The 24,266-nt window shown below is 37.5% G+C and overlaps 1 protein-coding gene across 7 annotated transcripts in view; it reads left to right on the top strand.

The window, feature by feature from the left end:
• PHF21A (PHD finger protein 21A) overlaps window positions 1-24,266 on the top strand; it is a 129,231-nt gene that overhangs the window by 9,820 nt on the left and 95,145 nt on the right. For all 7 annotated transcript variants that reach the window (XM_017808061.1, XM_017808051.1, XM_017808015.1 and 4 more), the window contains one exon: window positions 21,396-21,436. The gene's annotated coding sequence lies outside the window, so the exon portion shown is untranslated. The remainder of the gene's footprint in view (window positions 1-21,395; window positions 21,437-24,266) is intronic.

Below are 24,266 nucleotides of genomic sequence, written 5' to 3'. Positions count from 1 at the left end.
TCTGATAAGCATCTTTATCATGTAAATCTATTGTTGTGTGTAGCATGAATTTGCTGTATTAAGGATGCTCTTCTCAGTGACCCCAAATGGAAAGGATGTGGCTACCTGAGCTTCCCCTTTTACCCTTTCAGAGAGTACATTCTGGTCAGAAATAAATTGGGAGGCACCATCAAGGTTTGCGCTGTTTCTGAATGCCAAGTACCTGTCCTTGAGTCAACTGCAATTCTTTTCCCAAGGAGGAATCCCACCACATCATACCCCTTATTTTGAGTTCTTAGAGAATTCTGCTGAAGTCAGTGGATTTGTCACTGTGAAAGTTGTTTCAGAATCAGACTTGGTTTCCATTTTCCACCTGCATTTTGGCATATTTCACCTGCTCTACTTTTCTTTTGAATGTCATGCTCTAAAGTAAACATGGAAATCTCCTCCCTTCCCATAATTCTCATCCCTGTGTGGTTGTTTCTTCTTAAAACTTACATGGTCTTCTCCCACCTTACTTCTCACAGGAATCATAGTTGTTCAGTGTTTAATCAAATGTTTTTTCCTATGATGATGAGCTGCAGTTTTTGCGGTGAAAACCTAGTGTTACTGCCCTGTTAGATGCGTGTGCAGGGTTAGTGCCCTACTGTGGTAACAGTATCTTCTCAGCTGCAGAGTTGATCGGTGTAGGTCAGTGAGGGTGTGAATGCTGGACCTCAAGTTGCTTTGCACTGACATTGTCATTGCTGCAAAATTGCACGAGCAAAAATACTGATCTTAGGTTTGCTCCTTCCTGAAGTAAGATAAGAGTGAACAATTCCTTACTATTTGGGACCTTAATCCACACTTCTGTGCCTGTGGTTGTTTCTGTTAAAAAATGCTGGGTTTCCTTTATGCTAGATTTATTGTTAATATGTTGGGTGACTTCATTGTAATGTGTATAGGCTGTCTTACTCTTAAGACTTTTGAAAACTTAAACTAAGGAATGGAACAAGCATCTGTTAAATCCCTGTTTGTGTGTAGAAAGTACTATGTATTAGACATGCCTCTGCTTTTTCTCAGCTATACCAGCAACTCCTGTAGTTTGTTCAGAAACTCTTGCATAAATTGAGAAATAGAGTTAAATACTATCTGCATGTTTTTTAACACAATTTTTTCCATATTCCCACATATACAAGATGCATTTTAATCCTTCAGCTGTGAAACCTCTTTGGTATTCCAGTAGGCACTAAGACTCACATGGGTTATCTTGGGGATCAGTTGTATTAGAAGGAACTTAAAATTACACGATGTAAGTTTCTGGTCCTCATTACTTTCCCCCCGCCCTCTATTGGACAATAGAGTTTAAATTGATAGGAGCTAGGATTTTTCTCAAAGGCATTTTAAAAGTGAAAAAAGCGCCATCCTTGAAATGGCAAGGAGAGGAATATGTAAGGACAATGTAATGAGAGCAATGTATGAGAATTTGTGCGTGTGTGTGTGTAGAGAGATGTATTTAAACATCTTTTCTAGTACAACAATAAGATAATTAAAAATCTAGGCATTAATTTTTAAACAACAGAATTTATTTAAAGGGTAACTTTGCAAAGCAGTTTCCGTAACGATGGGCACTATACTGATACCACAGTAGTGTGAGTGTTGGTCTTGATGCTGCAGTGGCATATGTGGTAGTAGTTTACTGCTCCCCACTATTTTGTCCCATCTTAGTCTCTGCTGTTGTGGTAAGCCTTCTTGCCAAGTGGTGGTTGTCTGCATCTCCTAGGACAGTGTTGGAGTGGGGCTGTTATGTACGTGGAATCAGTGGGTCCCAGGAGAGCAGGTGAAGGTTGTGGTGATGTTGAATGTTGAGGGGATGTGAAGGAGGAATGTCTCTCAGCAGCATGTTACCGCTTTCTCCTCTGGGTGAAGCACCCTGGGGATAGGTCTTGGCTCCTTGGGAATAAAAGTAATTGACTGCCACAAAGAGCCTTCTTCTAACTGCCAATCCTTTTGTTTAGAAAGCACAATCATACCATGCTCTGTGATACCCTTTCACCCTCTGTCACCACTGTGAAGGTTGAAAATGATAGGCCTTTCAACTGTTTATAGTAGCCACTGAAATTAGATAAACCTACAGTTTATTATTCCAGCTTTAAGTAAAAAATCAGTTAAAAATCTGTGGCAATCAGTGTGAGTAAAACTGCTTTGAACACTTTATTTTTCTTGTAGCTGAAGTCTACTTTCACTGTACAGCAGTCTTGCACTTTTCTTCTGTTAAACACTAATTGTATGCTTATGTGATTCCACCTTAGATTGGCCCAGTGATTCAGTGCTATGTTTGTAACATAGTGTGTAAATCTTTTTACTTGTATTGAATAATCATGGTTTTGAGAAGAAAGGAACTTCTATTAGGTGTATGGTTACTTGAATTCTTCCTTTCAGATTAGTGACTACCATCAGTACTCCCACACTGAGTGTGACTACCCCAGCTACAAATACCATTCTCCAGATGCTACAGTTCCCACTTATGTACTTCTGAGGAGAAGGAAGAAAAAAAAAAGGCTGTTAAGGGGTAAGGAGGGAGAATATAATAAAAGGGGAAGGGAAGACATAATTTGAGGTTGATACCTGTACCTGTATATTTACAAGGAGTAGTAAGAGTGCCAGCTGACTGGTATGTAGGGAAAGGAAGATCAGAGCACATCAGTGTAATAATTTTGGAGTGCTTCCTGTTGACTTGTTAATACAGCATGGAATTTGGCCCAGGCAGTCTGCTGTTGTGAATCAGCATAGTTTATTCACTTGAGTATAGGTGTGCCTGTTATTATTTGAGAATCTGCTTCACTTGAAAGATAACAGGTCAGTCTGGTAGACAGCATTATTCCCATGTTTCAGATGAGAAACTGAGGCACAGGGAGAAATTGATTTATTCTGCATTGCAGTAAATTTATTGAAGACTTTAAGCTAGGAATAGAGGCCTTCATTTGTGTGTTTAATCCAGCAGAATGCCTGCTTCGTTCGCATCCTGAATGTTGCTATGTCGTGAACAAAAGTGAGCCTAAAAATGATTTACTGATTAAGTATGGGTGGTGTAAAAATAAGTAGTGCTTGTCCCAAAGGAGGCGAGATTCTTGTAAAACTGGTTGTACAAAATAAATAGGATACTTTTTTTAAATTTTGGGTATTTTTTTTTCTCAGGTTATCTTGGGTTAAGGGAAAAGTGAAGGGTTGAATGGGGATGGGAGACCTTCTGATGCACGGGGAGAGAATGATTAATAAGTGTGGAGTTGAAATCCAGTGAAATCTGAGTTGCATAGGTGAATCAATCTGAGGTGCTGGGAATCAATCCTAAATTAAGTTCTGCAGAACCTGAAAAAATACAGAAGAAAGATGGTGGTGGTGGTTGTTGCTATTGAAATTTTTTTGGTCCACCTTTCTAGCTCCATCACATTATATTACAATTAATACAAGAAATTGCATGTTACCATGTAGGCAGGATCGTTTGTACAGATACTTTTAAATGGGCATATCCTAAATGTGTCCAGAGGGTCAGAGTTAAGGTTTGTGCTTACATTTACCAAACTAAAGCATCTCCAGAATGTATTTTGTCTATGACCCAGATGTGAACAGGGTTCCAGTAACTTTACTGCATACCATCACTGTTTCTGTGTCATGCTTTCAGTCTGGTACAGAGAAGTTTACATATCTAGTTGTGAGGAATGGTTCAAGTAACAGTGAGGAACTACTGCCATCAGTGCTGAAGTCTTAACTGCTCGTTAAAACTATTTTGTGTGCAGCTTCTGTGAGCAGAATTATTCAATCCTCCTAAGTGAGTACTGTTCAGGGACAGATATCTTGTTCTGTTAGTTTGGAGAAATGCCTTTTCCAAGTGAAAAATCAGCAGAGTCGACAATACTCAAATTTCTGCATTTGTCCCACCTGGCTGGATCCAGCGTTGCTTCCACTAACTCTTAGTGCTGCATAATAAGGACACTATATTTCAATGCAAAGATGAAAAGTATGGCTCCCTTTTTGTTATATGCCTCATGGTCTACTGTAAATGGTTCACTAAAACTGTGAGTCTGGTGTTTAGGACTCCACGTGATTTATTCTGTGACTACCCATGATGTTAGGTTCTTGGGCTCTGGTGGGATGTTGAATCATGATCTTTTAAATGCATGTCTCTCGTTCTGGAATATCTCCAGTTACAGCCCTTACTGGCACTGCTTGTGGTCTCTGCTGGTGTCTTAGAGTATTTGTGGAGCTCAGAAACTTTGGGATATGTCCCTCTAATTAGATTTCATTAGAGTTGTTCATGTTTTGAGGTGGGTTTTGCATAAGCCTGGAGTTGACTTTCTGCTCTAAGCCAGTTTAGTACACTGCCTTTACTGAAGTGTTTGTATGTTGTGACATCTCAACTCTGTAACTGTGGAGACAGCTTCAAGGCCAAACACAAGGCAACTTTAGTAACCATTGCATCTCATACTCTACAATGTGACTTCTGTGAAGTAGAATTACGGTTTTGGTCATCTCTTGATTTATAGATGAATGTAATGAAACCTCACAGAGTATCTTCTTGTGTTAGCAATTCAGTGATTGGTGTGCCTCTCCTGTTCATGTGCAGTTAATCCCACATACATCACCACTGCTTAATGAAATGATGTTTGTAAAATAAATCTCAGATATATTGCCTTGGCATTGAAGGCCTGAGATCCAAAGAGATGGTGTCGGCTGGCACTGTGTTCTTCAGAAAGAAGACTTTAAATTCTTGTTCTCTGTATTGCCAAAGAAAGCAGTTTTGCTTTGTATGCAAGTGTCATGGAAATGTGAAGCACACAACTTCATGAGAACTCTATTGCACTGGAAAGGTCAGCCTGCATCATCACTAAGACCAATGGCTCGGAATTGCAGAAAAATGGGCATAAATCTGGAGACATCCATACAGTTGTCCAGTTCTTCCTCCATCTCCACGCAACCTAATGTGTGAAACAGAAGGAAAATGAACCAAAATGATTGCTTTTGTTTTGGAATATATAGAAATTAACTGAGTTTTCCTGTATAATAGTTGAAGAAGTATCAGCAGATATGGAGGAAGAGCAGAAACTCACCTTGAACTTGTGAGGAAAGTAAGAGGATAAGCATTTGTTTTTTGTGAGCAAAAAATGTGAATGAGATTTAAGAGGAACTGTTTGGTGTTCTTCTATATCTAGCACTAAAATTTGCTTTCAATGAGACATGGGGCGTTTGATAAAAAACTTTCCAAGTTGTTTTTCAGGAAGACAAACTATATGTGTCTGATGGGCTTTAATGGTGGGATGGAGAAGAGAGAAATGTTGCCCCATGGATGATCAGCAGAAGCACTGAAGTATGAATAAACTCAGTACACACGCATGATTATATCTTCTTGTGGTTCTTCTAGGAATACCAACAAATTCAACCTGGACCATTGAGCCTATGGCAGCACAGAGTGAGAAAACATCTAGTAAATCTTAAGTTCCCAACTACAAATAAGAGTGCCAGTTTCTTTGAATTGTTAGTTTATAGTGCTATTTGTTGCTGGTGTAGTTTGCTCAAATGATCTTTAGGATGGCAAGGGCGTTTTGTTGCTGTTTTCTTTCAGCAGGGCCAATTTCAATATTGTTACTGGTCTAGATGATAACTTCCCCTCCCAAAGCAAAATGAAAGAACTCTAAACCAACCTCTGTGATTCTGTAAGGAGAAGGTTATTTAAATAACAAAATGATGCTAGCCCCTATGTGAAATGAAAACAAAATGTAGCACAGCCTGAAATTCTTATTTTCTTGTGGGTTTGTGTGACTTAAGAGATTTCTCATGTAAACTGAATCGTGGTCAGCTTTCTCCCCAGTGTAGCTGAGCAGTAATCTCATTGAGGCAATGTCTGTGTTTAGGAAACTGATCACAAAGCTTCTACTCTTTTTTTCCTGTATGTTTTTATCCTTACTACTTGCTTGTTCTTGATAAGGATGATGAGCTTATTGGGTACATCCATCTTCATCTTACTGCCTACAGCAGTACTGGAAAGTACACTGGACACTTGCTTTGTTTTCCAGACCTGTTGTAATTTGGGCTTTAGAAACTGAAACTTCTCTGTTTCTCGCAGACTGAGACCTGCTTGTTTATCCTACGTGGCTTTCAGTTTGGCTATCTTCAAAAGCTCATCTGTCAGAAGAGAAGGAAGCTGACAGTGATGAGAAGGCAGACATTCACCGAATTGTTTAGGCAGTGCTTTCTAGAAGGATCAGCAGTACTTCTTAGCAGAATTCTGTTCGGTGTTTATCCTGGGCCTCAGCTTGAGTTTATGCATTTTCTGTGACAGTAGTACTTTTTCAGCTACACTTCCTTATTAAAAGGGAGAGCATCCAGTACTGCTTCAGGGTTAGATAGGACCTGATGACTTTGGCAAGTTCAGTTTTCTTGAAGAGGAGTCAGACATTCATCTACATGTTCCTTTTGAATCCATTGGTTCAGGAGATCTTTCTTCTGGTCAGCTGGGAGGACACCAAATTATTGCCAGTCTGAAATGGGTCTTGGCAGTTTTTGCAACAAACATCCATGACTTATGTTGAGTGCTGCTTTCCAACTTTTTGTGTCTTTCTCAGGAGAGACTGCCTGAATCTCCTTGGGTTGACACCCTGATCAGTGAGGGGTTTATAGGAAAATTTTTCAGCAGTCTGATAGATTATATAAAAACAATCCCCCCACACACCCTTGGAATGTTTGATCATGGCTTTATTTCACTGTTGCATTATATTACACAATAAGCATAAACAAGTTTGATTTCTGCTTCAGAGGTTGCAATTTCTGCTTTTAACACTACATGCTTGAATTACAGCCTGGTTTATTTACCAGGAAACCAACCTCCAAAACGACCTAAGACATATACCAGCATGGCTGCTCAATGTTATTAAACTTAAGGACTAACATACTGTGGTGGACCAAAAGTCCATCTAATCCAGCATCTTGGCTTTATCAGTGTGTAGCAGCAGCAGCTGACTGAACTGTGTAGGAAATGGGTGAATTCTGTCAGCCGCTGAAATATTAACAGATTTCTGACAGTTGTTTAGCCGCTGCCTGAGATGGAAGCTACATTTGGGCTATTGCACTGTGAATAGCAACATCAAACTATTTATAGGTGAATTTGTTGCCTTTTTGAACTCATCTGTATCTGTGGCTTACATAGTGTTTCACAGCGTCCAGTTCCATGCAGTTTAACTGTGTTTTCTGTGTGTATGATGGGTTGATGCAAGAAAAATAGTTTCATTTGTTTTAAACATGCTCCCTAGTTGTCATTCCTCTCTGTGCCATTCCTGGTTCTCCCCTTTTTGAGATGGAGCAGCCAGAATTACATGCAGCATGCATCACAGCAGAACATTCCCAGTTTGTTCTCTGTTCTTTTTGTAATACATTCTGAGAGTTGAACTGTTTGCTTGCAGTAATCTTGAAATCTTTTTCGTAAGTAGTCATGCCTAGTTTCAACTAATTGTTTTATATTTATAGGTGGGGCTATTTTTTTCCTCTGAGCATATTACTTTGCACTTGTTGACCCAGAGCAATAAAATAACAAATGAAAATCAGTCATATGGTTTTATCAGATCCCCTAAACTTCTTTGAAGTTTGCTTTAATTTCAACTATCTGAAATAGTGGAAAACATCACAATGTCTGCAACCTTACTCTTTGCCAGATCAGTTAAAAGTATGTTCACAGACTTTACCATGATCCTTGTTATGCTTACTTCCCTGCTCTTTGACTGTTTCATGTTTTCTTTATTATCGGTCTTTTAATATAGTCTTGGGTAGATCCTCTCGCAGATTTTACTCTAAGGTGATGTGAGGTATACAAATAGGTTCACTTCATTTTGGTTTTGTTGCCACATGGTCTATGAACCTTTTGCTGTTCAAGATGTATGTCTCCCAGCATGTCTCCCTTTTCATTTGCTTTGAAGTTGGACGTCCAAAAGCTTCATTTCATTAAGAATGCAATCGTTTATATGAATACTTAGAAGAGAGTGTTGCTTAGAGATGTGGAGTTTTAGGGTGTTTTTGGTTTTATTTTTTAATTCTGATTTAAATGACCAGTGCTTTATAATCTTAGTATCATGAATTATATCACCTTCATGATGTAGGTAGCAGGTAGTGGCATTCCGTGCCTCTTTTTTCAGTTCTTTCCTCTTCCGGTTTTTGGAAGTCTCCATCCTCCTTTTTAACCAAGTCTGTGATGTTTTTATTATGACCAGCTGTGAGTTTATTTTTTAATAGATACCAAGAATCTATTGCTTATCTCGTTTTGTCTTGGTAGGATTTTTTTTATTTGATACTCTGGTTTGAAACTCAAAACTTCTCACTCCCCCCCGCATTGATCTCGATGAGTGTTTTTTAAGGCAGTTTGACTGTCAGGCAAATGGCAGGTGTTAACTCTTACAGGTTTACTCCTTGTCTAACTGGAATATCTTCGTTTGATTTTGGGGGGAGTTTGTATTAATTAGTTGAATTTCTAGGAAAGTGGAAACAGACACTTTGCAGAGAAAAAATATGGCTAGAAAGTAGTGCTTGTTTTGATTATTATGCCTCTGCATGTGAATTTACCTTTCCTTTTCTGTTTTAAGTATTGATTGGGAGTTAAATAATTAGACTGACAGAGTAGTCCATGTGTTCTTTCTTATCATGTCTTAGGGGTAGGAAGCAGGACTGAGACAGACACTTCTGTCCAGAAGACTCTTAGCCTGGAGGACAAGAAGACCAATGCATCATATATGAACATCCAGACTAACTTGACAGAGGATATTCAAATGAACTAGTTCAGAAATTTGCAACACATGGTACTGCTGATTTGCCTGGTGTAAGAATTGCATCCTTCACCTTTGTTCAGTGTGTACGGATTGTACAAATTTTCAGATATCTAGGTGGTTTAGATTATTGTTGGGGAAATCAATCCTCTTTCAACCTCTTGTAATTGCCTTTAGGTATTTGAATTACAATTTCACATTGTTATATTCAGAAGCTCTTAGCACCTTGTACTCTTGTGTGGGTGCGTACTTGTGATGCTTCACAAGTTGTGGAAAAAATATTTTTTTAGTAGGTTAGAATTAAGCTGTTGTGGAATTTGAACAGTCTCTAGTGTACTGGGTGACTGCAGCAGGAGCTTAATAACTGCAAAAAGTTTAATTCATAAAAGTTACTGTTACCTTGGCTGCTCGTGTAAGAACTTCCATGCAGATTTTGAAAAAGTAAGACTGACGGTTTTTGATGTTCATGAACGAGAAGACTGAATAATGTGTTTTGGTTTTGTAGCTTACGAACCTGAACTGAAGTTTGCTTTGGTTCTTGGTCTCTAATTGGACAAACCATTGTTTTGTGTATTAGTGAACTTTATTCAGACACTTCTAAAAACATACAGAGCCAAGAAATGAATACTTGCATTGTTATAAACCAGTTATCATTATTGTGTGTTAGAATTTGGAAGATGAAACTCTTAAAGTGACTTGAAAGAGGCATTTCAAATGAACTAGTTCAGAAACTAGCAACATGTGCTTCTGCTGATCCCAAGGTCCTTTTGGTCTGTTCACTAAACAACTATCCTGTCTTCTCCAGGAAAAAAAAGTATTTCTTAGCATCCTTCCCTCTTCCAGGATTGGAGCCTACAGTGTGTATGAAAGTAGGATGTACAAGCCACTTCCCCCACAGAACTTGTGCCAGATATTATGTGTTTGGTAATGCAACTTGAGAAAATAGAAAGGACTTAAATAATTGAAATTCCTAAAGTTTCTCCAATAAATGATTTGAAAATATGCCATTTAGCACAAGTTAAAATGACAATAGAGACTATTACTCACTAGGAGTGACTTCCAAGGCATTAAATACTTCATGTTTTAGAATTACTTAAAATGCTCCAAGTTTGGTTTTGGGACTGGATCTTAAATATCTTCTGCCTGGTACAAAGGTGTATGTTTTCTTGCAGCGGAGGGGACTGAAAAGGGTGTGGAGAGTGGTGTCATCCTTCTTTTCCTTTCTTCTAGGGCTGGTGTTTCTTGAAAGACAAGGGACTGAAACAAAACATGTAATTTACTTGAGGTATATTGTGCAGAATAGAGAGGGGGAAACAGCTGCTCAGGTTTTGAGATCAGAAAACAGATTTGTAATGGGAAATAGAAAACAGGTCTTTCCAAGGTGCATATATAAACTTGTTCTCACTTGTCCATCTTTTTTGTGTAGGCTGTTGTCTAATAATTCTTTAGGACTGTCATAAATGTTTTATGTATCAAGTGTTGTCAGGGTTTCCATTGCAATGAGCTAGTTAACTCACTGTTTAAATAATTATATATTTAAAAAAAAAAGTTGCTTGTACTCTGGATCGTCTAGAAAATCTTTTCTTTTTGAATTGCTGTGAACTGTTTTGTGGAAGAAAATAACTTTTGGGGTTTTTGGGGGGTTCGATTTTTTTTTTTTTGTGTGTGTGTGTAGAATTTTACTTTTTTTAGTAAAAAGTACAGTGAAACCATTTTTGCCTCCAGTATTCAGGTAAAGTTTGTATTTCTGTACTTACCTCTGAGTCTTTGTGTTTTTAATTTTTTTTGTGTTTGTTTATTTATTAATTTGTTTAATGCAGTATTCTGATATATGTTTGACCTCCAGAATGTTACCCCTTATTGTTTGGCTTGGTGAAGATGAATTTTGAGTCTTCATCTGTACCTTAGTTCATGCTGTTGTGTTTTCCCAATAGTTTTGTGTCAGTCTCATGAGATTGTGTTGCATCAAGTAGTTTACCCAAATCTCATTCAGGGTAAAGCTATTGGAAAATGTGGTTTTTACCTCAGTGTTATTCCATCTCGGTTGAATGAGAAAGTTCATGAGGTATAGAGACAAAACTCTTTTTTTTTCCTGAACCTGAACGTTGCAAAGCTACAGGGTAGATTAGAAATCTTTAGAGCAGGAAAGGGCTGAATTAGATTAAGTGAAAGGCTCAAAGTAGTTGTCAAAATGAGACCGAACTTTTTCCTGGCAGAAAAATCAGATTATCTGTAAGAGAACACTTGAGGTACTCAGGCCACTGCTTAATTGCACTTTTATTTAATAGCTTTGTATGAAAATAAACAGGAAAGTAAGGAATTCAGGTTTAAAGAGAGAAATGTGTGAATATTCAACAGTGGTTGTTATCTGTTGAGAGAATGGAATAATCTGAATATTCAGTGCCCAGCAGGACACAGGCAAGAAGAGGGTATTTTTTTCCCCTTAGAGGTATGCTGTGAAACAGTGATGCAGCCTGGCAGACTAAGTCCTGTTGCATTCAAGGAACACAAAACAACAGCCGACAATGGCTCAGAAGCTGCAGGGTAGCTGGTGTAGTAAAGAAGGAAAAAAATCAGGGCCAAGTCTTGCATAGTAGATTGTGATGCTGTTGTCTTTTTAAACACAGACATTACAGCTGAAGGAAGCAGAGAGAAAAAGCTGATGCTGGAATGATCTGGTAGTTAAATCTAAGGGAAATGGGGAGAAGGGGTGGACTCCTGTTCATCTACAGCAGCACTGCACAGAGCCTACCTGATTTAGGCCTAGCGACAGCGCGTTGGAGGCCTTGGGAAGGCAGATAGCTCAGCAAGCGTGTTTTCTCAGTGTGACGTACTTGGGAGTGTGTACAGCCTGCATGCTAAGTGCGAGTGGCTGGGTTTGACTTTGCTCATAACAGTTCTAAGAATGTAATGAAATCCCTTCTCACTCACGCTTTTATTTTGGGATGGAGGGGGAGAGAAAGGAGCTTTCAATATTCTGTTGAGTTCAGAGTTTGAAACGAGCATGTTTTACCTAATTCTGTTTACTGCCTTGTTATTTAAGCTGTGAGTAAAACATGTTGATACCTTTTAAGTGCTCTATTATACTTTATCGGTACACAAATTAGAAACTCGTGAAAACCCTCATAGTCTTTACCTAATTAATCTACAGACAGGGAATACTAATTGTTAGATGGTCTTAAGCTGGTTTGGTTGGTTGGTTTTTTTCCTATGCTCAGGAGATCAGGAATGCCAAAGTGACAACATGGTTTAATGAAATAATAGCTGGTGAAATAGAAATAAGTTTGGCTAAAAGCAAATTAAATTCAAATGTTGAATGAGAATGTTTTTTCGTAAATGTTAGCAGGCTGTACTTAGAATGGGTGTTCTAGTCAAGAGGAGAGGAAAATGTGATACCTGTCTGGTAGCAGCAGAAGGTCCCAGCCACCTTTTATGGAGTTCAGAACACCCAACAGAATCAACAGGAGTCCGAGACTGATTTACGTAGAACTTGGTGAAATTAAATTGCCAGTATTCTTTCTAGAAAAAAATTCACTTCTAGCAGGTGAGAAGCATTACCTTTTTCATCTTGTTCATAAAATCTGAAGACAGATTAAGAAACAAACAATTGTTCTTTTGATACTTTTGACATTTTTGTCATCTGTTTACTAGTAAATAATTTTCATATTGTCTTCTGGCAATTATTTAGAAGCCTAACATTAAAGCAAGCGATCTGTAGTGTTGTAAAGGCAAGACTTTACTTATAGTTTCTCGTTTTGAGCATCCCACCTCCTGTTAAAACAGAAGCTCTACATAAGATAACTGTATTCTTATACCTATTTTTCAGTATTGTAAAATACAGAACACAAGAATGTACATAACCAGATAATTTTCAAGTTTATGCTCCTGTACTTTATATAAATTAAATGGTTTATTTTTAATGCATGTGCTAAAATAATTAAATTGAAGAGTTCAGTTTATTGTAAGAACTGTGTCAGACAGTGTGGACAAGGGTCTGCTCCAGTATACTGACATGAAAGTTGACCCATGGCAAGACCAGCATAGGTTGGTTTAATTTTAGTGTTTAAAGAACACTGTGCTGTAATGAGACACACAGAAAATAACAGCGATTTCTATTCTGCCCGAGGAACAAGCAGAACATATAGAATTCAAATGACTGCCAAACTCAGGTGCATCTATTTCCCCAGTAGTTCTGTAGGTCTTCCAGTTTCAAAATGAAGAGGATGCGTCTGTGTGACTGTCGCTGAAAGCGTAACTTACAAGCCAAACTTCTGGCCAGGTAGGGAAAATGAAAGATCACTTCTTGATTGCTGTAGTTAGAAAGAATCAGCAAAGTGCTCAGTCTTGTACCCAGTGCAGCTCACTGGAACTCAGTGACTGCTGAAAGTCTCCCTTCTGCTGCTAGCACAGTGCTTCTACTGCTTAAGCTTGTGCTTGATGTTCCCCTGACCAATCTGTGAATTACTTCAGCTTTTTGTGGAGTGTGATACTCCCTCATCCACCCCCCCCCCCGAAAAAGTGGGGACTGCTTGTGGTAGGACCTCAGGCTGGAAGAGAATATAAAGGACAGTGCCTTGGTCAGATAGATTAGCTGCCTGTGAGTGTTCCAGCTGCAGGGTAAATTAAATGCAAGTGAAGAAGCTGGAGGTAGAAATATAAACTGTTAGCAAAACTGGGCTTCACTTAAGTCTCTTGATGTACTGTTAGTCTAATCTTTCCTTGTGCATGCTTAAAAAACTGTTATTTAGGAAGTTTCATGGACACATTGAGAAAAGAGCTTTGCTGAAAGTACAGCAGCTGATTTTGAAAGACCTTTATAAGGAACTATAAAAGATTACCTGTAGTTGTAAGGTGCCCCACTATATAATCGCTTATCACAATTCATCTGCATTTTTAAACGTTTGTTATTACATGTGTACCTGGCCTCTGTCTGATATTTGTGGAAGGTAACATCAGCAGAAGCTTGCATAGCTAATCTCCCTGACTCTGTCAATGAAAATCTTGCTGCTGCTCCTTGTGGTTCTTAGCCATTGATATTTTAAACAGAAAGTTCTTATGATTGCAGGGCTGGTCTTTTTTTTTCATTGTAAATGCATGTTACATTTCTTTGTTCAACAAATTATCACATTTTGCTTTTTTATTTCTTAAATTTAAAATGCATTGTGTCGTTGTTTCTGTTTCTTGTTTGTTGTATGCAAGTTGCCCTTCATCAAAATGTTTTAACATGAATTTATTCACTTAACTGATACTTCCTTTAAGTAGTTTTCACTGTACTTTGTAAGCATGAAAATGGTGTACGGGTAATATTTATAAGCTAGAAAGAAAAACAGGGTTTCTAATCGGAGCCCTACTGCTCTGAAATATCTTCAGACAAAAAAGTCCAGACTCTTGGGATTCTGTATAAATGTAACACGAAGACTTCTGTAATGCAGAATGATTTTCTAGAATATATGTGTTCATTTTAAATTAATTAGTTCATACATTTATGTTGGATAGTCCTTTAAAAATTAATATTCTTTCAGCTTAGTTCTCTCAGTTGTATAGTCACAATACTTTGCTTTACATTGAAAGACTAGATTTAAGAAAACGTTAATTGATTTGCAGTCACTGTGTGCTAACATGAAACCGAAAACTTGCTTTTGCTGGCTTGTGTTTTTGACTAGCACTTTTACTGTTTCCTCTCTAAAGCCTGGGAGAATGCTTTGAGTCATATACACTTCATTTATCCTGCTTCCTCTCTTCAGGAGAAGAATATTTTCCTTTTATATCTACTGAGGATATGTGTATGTTTGGTTAATTCTGTTCCTCATCTTTTAGTGTCTCGCTCTTTTAACTTTTTTTTTTTCCCCACTCGTTTGGCATTTTTCCCCCTGCTGGCCGACTGCGGTAACAGCGCTTCTTTCCCTTTGGAAATGGAAGGCCGAGGCTGTCCTTGACTGTCACTGCTGTGTGGTTGAAGCGCAGGCTGCTCTTCTGAAACCTTTTTTGTCCTCTGAACGTCTCTCGCAGATGGATAAAATTCAAAGAGTACTCAGTACCAGCAGGGGACGTGCACATACCCGAGGTTCTCCTCATCGGAAGTGCTACTGCACTTCAAGTGGTAGTCAGAGGTAGCTCGTTTTGCATTTCATGCCTACAGTCTTACAGCACCACCCAGATCACCTCCTTTTGTACTCTGGACATCTTCCCAAAACTCTTAAAGTACTTCTGCCTCGCTAATGCATCATTCCTACAAGCTAGTTCTTTCCAAGATAGTGGATTGCTACAAGGGGAGAGAGAGTTTGGCAACCAATAAGAAATTTCTCCTCATGTTTAAAAGAATAAAACAAGAATTCAGAGATCCCTCCATTCTTAATGGAATCTGAGGGGGGAAAATTACTTTAATGGGTACTGGGGTAGAGTTTTCTTAATTTTTTCTTGTTCCTTGTATCTTCAGTTATTAAATCAATTACTAGGATTTACTGTGTGTGTTCTTCCTGGCGACTCCCTCTCCCCTCCATTTCCCCAAGTAGTCCTCTGTCTCTGAAGTATAAAAGGAAGGCAGGAACTTCTCAGTAACTGGACTGAGAAATTTACGTACCTTAAGAACAGTGGAGGTTAATGACCTGATTTAACTAGGCATACTATTTAAAAAAATTTCGTAAGCCACCAGTCTTAGAATATCTTCCCTTTGCTTTCCCTATAAATTTTGACACCAAACAGTGGACTAGTATAGCTAGGAGGGGACAGCTCTTTGTGTTTTCTGTTGACCTTCTGTCTTTTTTTCCCCTCACAGCAGTACTTTGTAAATAAATTGAAAATAATTAAAAAAGAAAAATTACAGTTTTAAGACTTAACAGATTAACTGACATGATTTTAAAGTTTAATTGATAAACAATGTTTTTAAAAACAAACCAAAAAAAACCCCCAAAAACACCAAACCCCCAAACAATCCACATTTCCAGCAACTTTATGAAATGTGGAGTAATGTGGCAAAAACTTTTTAGAAACAAGTACTAAACTGACTTTCACTGATTTATATCTTTACATCATTTGCATTTTGATTTTGCAAAAAATTCCCTAGCTTCCTGCTTCAAATATGAAACTTTACTGTTGAACTGTTAGTAAAGCATAAACTTACAGACATAATTAGGACTGGGGGTTCTCTTACTGTGTGTATAGATTAACAGTTCTTCTAAATAATAAAATAATTCACTAAAATAAAAGTTCAAGTCATACAACTTTTTTATATGAGCAAGAATTTAGCTACTCTGCATAGGAGGTGATTTTTTGTTTTTCTAAAAACTGATGAGTAATAACTTCCTGAGCAAAGTGAGGCTTAATGGTGTCCTTCATATTTCTCTGTCTGCAGTACTAGAACTTCTGAATGCAACAGTGCTATAAAACATCCCCATGCAGTGGTTTCTGGTTAGAAAAAGGAGAATTTTACTGCTGGTGACTTTATGAATGTCAGATTAGATAGGGAATACGTTGAGCCCTTGCTGTAAAGTCAGGAAGAACTTCTGCCAGGCTTACTAATGGTCCTGGTTTAGAGAGGCTTCTCTGATTCAAGAAATACGCTAAGACTCTGCAAAGAAGAGTCTTGTGCTTGGGTAAAAAGTGCAAAGCCACATATGTTAAAACTGCTCAGGTGAGAGAGACGATCCCGAGATTTTAAAACATATTTATGCTAACTTTCCACTAGGCCAAATGTGGTTTATATTTTGCTGGAGAGTGTGATCTCATCCCCCATCTCACCCCTGAGATGCTAGGAAAGAGTGCATTCAGGAAGAGTTACTGATGCCCAACAGAGCTGTAGTCATAGGACAAGCAGAGCTAAGAAGGTAATCATCTTCTGTTTATGTGTTTGATGCAATGGCAAGCGTCGGCCGGTATTTTAAAAAGCAGATTGCGCAATGGTTTTATCTTTACACTAGGGATGGTCTTTTGAACTGTAATGAGTCTTTTAGCTCATTTTCTATATGTTAAATATAGTACTGCTTCAGTAAATGATGGTGTCACACACTTTTATTTAAACTTAGTTTGAGGGTCTAGAAAGTGTTTCAAAGAAGGTGAAGCAATCTATCCCCAAGTGAAATCAACTTTGGTGTCTTAAACTCCAAATTGCATTTGTTTCATGGCTAATTATGGCAGCCAAAGGAACTTGGAGGCAGAACTGAAGCCTGTAGTTTGAATCCTATAAGTTGCCTGCGTGCATAAGTAGAAAATCCAGGCTCCTTGGTAACTCTTTAGCGGATGTTATCTACCAGTACTGTGTGAGGATAGGGAAAGAGGAATAGAGCGCAGTTATAAAGGAGTTATACAGATGACAAACTGGAAGGGGTGGCTGGTACACTTGTGTGTGCTTGAGTCTGTTATCTTGGGCAGTCCTGTTGGTCCCTTTAACACTAGCCTGGCATGTGTTACTGGGGCTGACTGGGAGTTCTCCCAGCTGCAGCACAACAGGAAGATCAGATTCCGTGCACTGGCACACAAAAGGCTTTTTTTTAATCACAGAAGCAACAGCATGGCTACTGCTAACTATAGTCATTGAAACATGAACCTTATAGTAATGAAATTTGAAATAGCTTGTATACCCCCTGTTTGGACTATTTTTAGTCTTTTTCTTAAGACTGCAGAAATCCATCCTCTGACGGAATATGAGTTGTTTCATTTCTGACTTGAAAATCACAGTAAAGTAACTGCTATGACTTGTTTTCCTAGAATATACTGATAGAGTGCTCTCTACATACAGGATGCCTTTCAAATGTGGAAAGGAGAGTTGTTGCTTTGAGGAGTTAACATCTTAAAACAAAAGTCCAGAGAAAAAACTTGGAATCCATTCTGTGTGTGGTGTATTTTACACAAAACCCCCTCAGCCTAGTTTCACTTTTTTAATTAATGCTTTACCCTTAACATTTTCAAGCAATGCTCTGAAATGTGAAAGAATATCAGGCTTAAAATTGCCTGTGCTCAGCAATTAGTCCTGTGCATTGAACAGGGCCAAGGTCCTATTGGCAAAAAATAAAAAATAATTAAATATTGTAATGTGATATGAACGTATAAAGTTCCGTGGTCTGACAGCAAATGTGTGCTAGTTTCTAGAGTTAGGAAAAAAGCTAAGAAAAAATGGCTACACATGACAATTAATTTTTCCCATTTTTTTCCAAACAAGTCACTGGTTACAGTAGCATAAGCTTTATTGTGTAACTTAAAGGTAATAATAAGTTATAACTAGACATCTTAATATACAAATAATTAGCATTTAAATAGTCTTAAACCTTCAGGTGCTGTATGCTAAAATGTTTTCACCACCATGTGTTCTAGTGTTCTCAGGGGCTGCCAAGCTTTAAACATAAAAGTTTTGAGATCTTTGTTTTTGTAACAAGTCCATGAAATGAGTAACTTTTCTCCTATTTGCAAACCTCAACAAAAAGCTTAAAGTTGATCTGCAGGATATGATGTTTTGGTAATGGTGGTTTATTTTTTGTTACATAAGTTATATAGAATTCTTTAAAAGTTTAAGAGCCTTTTTTGGGGTCTGGAGTGGGTATTACTACTGTAAGTGTATGTATATATCAATCTGCCTTTCCTGTTAGTAATACTGATATTAGTAGGAGTAACATCAGATTGTCAACAATCAATCTTCCTAACAAAAATATATTTCTAAAACATCGGTATTTTATTTGGTTAATGCTAATTTTAATTGAGGTAAGCATTGCTCAAGCTGTTCTTCAGGTCACAGATCACATGTATATTTTGGGAAGAAGGCAGTGCTCTTAATATGACTCCCAGAGCTGGGGTTTAAAAAACACACAAAAACTGCAGAATATCCTGTAATAATCTGAGCCTTTCAGACCCTTGCCTTGAACAGTTTACAGCACATATTTCTAGAGCCTTCAAAAGGCTGCCTCAGTAAATTTGATAGCTGAGATTTTGTGATACATTTCTGCTTGTTGAAGTTTTTGTTAAGAAACCCTGCATAATGTTAAACTCTTCAGACTTCTCTGTGGATATGAGTGATTGTGAGCTGTCTAGTCTTAACTTTCTAATGTGTTTTATTGAGAGAAGAGAGAGGCAGTGTGAGTTATTGTATGTACTCTTGTTGTGAACAGGAAATAATTTCATCTATAGAGCAGACTTTATGTGCTACCTTTTTCATTAATACTATTTCCATGTTGGTTCCCAGTATTCACCAAAGCTACAGATTTAGTTCATCATATGCTGTTCTCTACTATAAAAATGTTAAGAGTAGTTGAAAACTTAGCTCTGTTTAAGATGCTTGGAGTTACCAACTGTGGGTGTTTGTTCATCGTTTCTGTCTCAATTCCCTATCTAAGAAAACTTACCTGTATAAGGCACAAGTTTTCCTATGGCTCTCTTTAGTGTGCTGCTTATGAAGAAACCAATTATTTGTTGTAGAGCTTAGACATTGAGTTTAAAAAAGCATGCAAACTGAAAGCTCAGAATGAAAAGAAATATTCAACCAATGTCTTATTCTTTAAGCTTGTCCTCTACTAAATGAGGCAGAGATGTCAGTAAAAATACTATACCTACAGGAGGACAGAATTAAGGTATTTTGTGTTGCCAAAGGTTTGACTTTCAAACATTAACCTGTTCTAAACTCTTAAGAAAAAGCCTGTAATAAATTAAGTACGGAAAAGGATGCAAATGTATTTCCATTCCCTGTCTAGGTCCTCTCTAAGTGACTTCTCCAAGGCAACACAGTAATTCATTCAGATAGTCACGTTTCAACTCCTGATGTTCCTAACTTTGTCCTTGGGAGCCCCTGGGTTCTCAGTCTGGGGTTGCAGCCCTTCAGAGTGGTTAAATGCAATCTGAAGGTTTGTTACTGTGCAGCTTTTTTTCCAGCTTGATGAAGCTGGGGTCCTACTATGGAGGTGAGTCTCTACGTAGGGGGGTAAAAAGGAAGGTAGGAACAATTGCTGTTATTTTTAAATGACAGCTTTCTCATCAGTTTGCATGTACTTGTGCTACAAGTAAATTGATATTTTTCTTTTTTATACAAAAATCATGTTTGTTTATTCTAAGGCTGCATTTGTGGATGTGTAGTACCGGCTGTTTTCTTTAGCTTTCCAAAGTCAGTCATCTACAGCAGTGAGATTTATTTTAAACTATTATTTTATTAATAGCATGGGCATATAGTTGTAATTGCTTGTTGAAGAGGGACAGGTAATGATTGCATAATGAAAAAGCTTAGTCTGTAGATTTTTGGACCAATTAAATAGCTGATTGATAGTGGGAGGTGGAGGTGACAAGTAAGATTTTAATATCAAAAAAGAAACAACTAGAGTTTGAGAATCATACCTGTCTCTTCAGCACCCTCAACAATGAGAGTATTTGAAATTCTCTAGCACCCAGAGTGAATATAACCTCAAAATAGTCCATACTCCAAGGTTCATAACCTGCCATGTTAACAGTTGGATATTGTTTAAACTAACCTGGAATTGCTCTAAAATTAAACATCTTCGTAATATTGTGTTGTTCAAAATGCACAATAAAATTTGAGACTAGGAGACTGACAATACAGTCTCTGTCATCAGTAGGCTTCCTGTTTTCTGTTCTCAGTGTTCATCAGCACACGGTTCTGCTGGTTAGTAAATGGAAACTCCTTCACTTGTGCTGGTCTCCAATGAGCGAGAGATAATTATGTGGCTTTTCTACTGCTGTATCTTTTTATAAGGCTGGACCTTAAACTTCAGCCCTGTGATGACTTGTGTGTGAATAAAAATATATGCACAGCTTCTTGTTAGCTGTGCAGTTGAAGCTTAAAATATGCTAATATTCTAGTATTTTACTAGAAAATTGGGAGTATTTTAGAGGCTTTTTTTTTTAGCATCAGGCAAAGTAATTAAGCAATGAGTTATCATTTATATTGTGACTATCTTTCTAGAACTCTGGCTCATGAGTATTTTATGATTCATATGAGGATGATTGAAGAGGTACTACCTTGCTATGCTACTAAATATTCTTCCTGTGATGCAGGCAGTGTAATGGACAGTGTATCTTCTCAGCCTCCAGACTTCATGGCCTACTATGTTGGCTTAAACTGCTGTTGATTTCAGTTTACATTAGTACTCTGGGGTTTGAGCTCTAGTGACTGTGCTGTTGTACCACCTACTCTACCATATTTGTTCTGTTGGTATATCCTCTGGCAGAGGTGGGGGGCAGATGTCTAAGGTGGGTAATCTTGTCATGTTTAGCTGTGGCAACTGACAAGGCTTGTGATTCAGATCTTAATAAATGTGATGAAGTGAAAGTCTGTCCTCCACAGGAGGAGGACACTGGCCTTGCACAGAATTAGAAAAACTTGTACCTATAATCTGTTCTCCCCCTAATGACAGTAATAGTTTGTATTTTAATCCAGATTAGAATTGTAAATCTCCTTGGTTTTCCCTACCATGTCAAACAGATTTTCTTTCCAACTGATGTTTTATAGTTAGCTTCAGCATTTAAAAAAAAAAAAATACCAACTCCGCTCCCCAAGAAAAACCAAACAAAAAAGTCCCTCCTAAAACATCAACAACCCTTCCCCCTCCAACTTTCCAAATATTTGAATTTCTCTTTCTGTTTCAAACTGTAGTTAAAATTTATGTAATAATCTTTTTTTCTGTTGCTGTTTTTCTTTTGTAGGAGAGAGTGGAGAGCTGAAAGGGATAACTTACTCAAAACTGGTAAGTACTTCTTCCTAGGGCTAAAATGGCTTACCTAAGAATAGATGATATGAAGAGCTGGCATCCATTTCTGGAAAAGTTTGATGCTTACTGAAACTGAAATCCTATCTATTCTTGTATTCATAAATTAAATCTTAAAAAGTAAATGTTACTGATGGAAGCCTCAGTCTTATAAATAAAATCTGTGTAGGACTGATATTTGGGCCCAGGGGTTTCTAAGTACAAGGGACATTTAAATTCATCTACTCAAAAATAATAATGTTATGGTTTGGGGGTTTTTTTCTGTGTAATGTGAACCCCAAATTTATTTTAAGGGGTTTTTGGTGCAGAAAGGCTTCTCTCTAAAATTCTAAGTTACTTAGAGACTTTGCATACACACAGAAGGCATTCATGGCTTTTGTGTGTGTCCTGCCTTTGTTTGTATAAATATCAGATGTGTTTCTAGTGTAGCTTCCAAAAGAGCCATAGTTTAAATAGCATTGTGATAGTTTAGATTCTGATGTGGATTGTATTTAATTGAGATAACAGAGAAGTGTAAATGCACTTATGTGATTATTATAGAGCTTAAGGTTTCATTCAGTCTCTGAATATTTAAATAGTCTATAAACATGTGCTACCCAATGCAGTGCATTGGGGTACTTTTCTGAGTATGTTCAAGTCTGGAAGCAACCACTTAAGAAATAAGTGGTTATTGGGAACAAAGGAATGCCAGCAAGAAGTTGAATGGAGGACTGCTGCCGCCTCCAGTTGTTGAAATCCATCCAAAAAATGGTGAATTTACCTCTTGCTCTCAGTGTTCTTTCTGGCTGAAACTTGGAAGTATATCTGGATGTACAAGAGATGCATGAACTTGTCAGTCCTCTGCTTTCCTTTTGGAAATCACCGGTTCCGCCATTAAATAAAGAATTTGCATATTTTCCTTTAAAAACTAAAGAAATGAAGGATTTTTGCCAACCAACCCATCCATGCAATTTCAGTCATCTACGAGCTTTTTAATTAAAATAATTCCACTGTCGTGAGAGTAAAGTGGAAAATGCACTATGCTTTATGATTAATCCAGAGGTGGTTTTATACCTCTTTGAATGTGGTAGTTGTAGGTAGTTTATAATGCCACTGGACTTAAGTTTTTAAATCTTCCCTTGAAGTTCAGTCTAAAAGAATAAAATTTCAAAAATACTGAAGATATGTGCACTTGTAAAGTGTGTAACCCCTTGCTTATGTAGTTCTGTACCTCCTTTCAAAGGAAGTGTGAGCAATGTTTAACCAGATGCCCTGATAGATATTTCTATGTTATTCTATGTAAACCAGAAAAAATACAGTCTAGGTATTACTGGATGTAAGGAATGATCACTTTTTTTCTTTCTTTATATTGGTTGCTTAACACTGGGTGTGTAAGGTACTTGAGGGGAATTCTGGACAGGGATAACTTTGGATAGTTGTTCTTACTTGGGAAGGGAAGCTATAAGTGCACGTTCCAGATGGAAACAACTGTATATATTTCATATTCAGAATTTGGCAACTTGACCAAACTTTTAAATGAAATACATCTGTTCATGTCTATACCCCTATACACTTGACTAGGCTAAGCAACCACTTATTTCTGCAAAGCAGTGTCACTTTTTTCTTAAACCCCTTAAAAAAAATAATTTTGAAAAATCTTTCTAGCTGTTCAAGGCATAGATGCAATTAGCTTGGATTAACTTTTATGTACCATCAATACTACAATTTCTATCTGTCAAATGAAGTTGTGCATTAATAGTAATTACTCAATCTTTATATTTTTTTTTTACAGAAGTACTATGTCATTTTTGCCATGAACTGGTATTGGACTTTACAGTTACATGTATTAAAATGATGGATATTATTTATATTGTCAGTTGAGATAACTGTCTCTTCCACTGTTCTGCACTTAACTTTAAAGTTGGCGTGTAGTTACAGAGTGATACAAACTGTTCATCATGTGTGCCTTCTCATTTGTTGAAGACACACTGAGAAAGAAACTATGGCCATACCTGCCTGTGTCTTTACCCCAAAATCAAATTTCCAAGGCTCATGAAAGACTTCTTTTCTCTGCAGTGGGTTCCAGTTTTCATTAACCAATCTCCCACGTGGTTTTCTGAAGCATAGTTTCTTTTGAAACTGCAGTGGTAGGGACTTAAAGCATGCTATCATTATTCTTGTCAGTGAGTGGAAGTAATAATCCGGGATTCTGTTTTCTCATTACTGTTTGTGGTAATAGGTCAGGGAACTATATGTAATTTCCATGTATCCCTTGATACAAATTACAATTTTATAGAGAGTAGTGCTGCAAAGGCAGCTGTTTTCGCTCATCTGTGTCACATGTGGGAGAGGCCCTTGCAGCAGGTCATTTCATGTGTTGGCTAGAAAGTCTGATCAGGCCTTTGTTATTTAAATAAGTAACTTTAAGCTAACAGCAGACAGCACTGACAAAGAATGAGCTATATAAATACAATGCTTTTTAAACCCCCTTTATAGTCTTCTCTTTTTGTAATATATTTCTTTTTGAAAAGAGAAATGATTAATTTAAATAAACAAAACAAAACACACACCCTCAACTTATTTATTTTCAGGAATGCACAAACTTGTCCAGCACTTCAGTTTACTGTACTGAGACAACATAAAGTCTTAAACTTATGGGAATTACTCTTTTTGCAGCCTACATGTCTAATCTAAACTGTCAGTATCCTTTTGAAAACCTTGTAGTCTGGTTATGAAGGCCTCTGAGTTGGCAACAATACCTGTGCAATAATTGTGAGCAAGTTGCAAAAAATAAAAAAAGGAACGATTTTAACATTACAGAAAGTCTTTA

Source organism: Lepidothrix coronata, unplaced genomic scaffold (assembly GCF_001604755.1).
Source record: "Lepidothrix coronata isolate B3197 unplaced genomic scaffold, Lepidothrix_coronata-1.0 Scaffold1, whole genome shotgun sequence".
Classification (NCBI taxonomy): Eukaryota; Metazoa; Chordata; class Aves; order Passeriformes; family Pipridae; genus Lepidothrix; species Lepidothrix coronata.
Note: the sequence above shows the minus strand (reverse complement) of the source record. Positions and strands in the feature narration are given on the sequence as shown.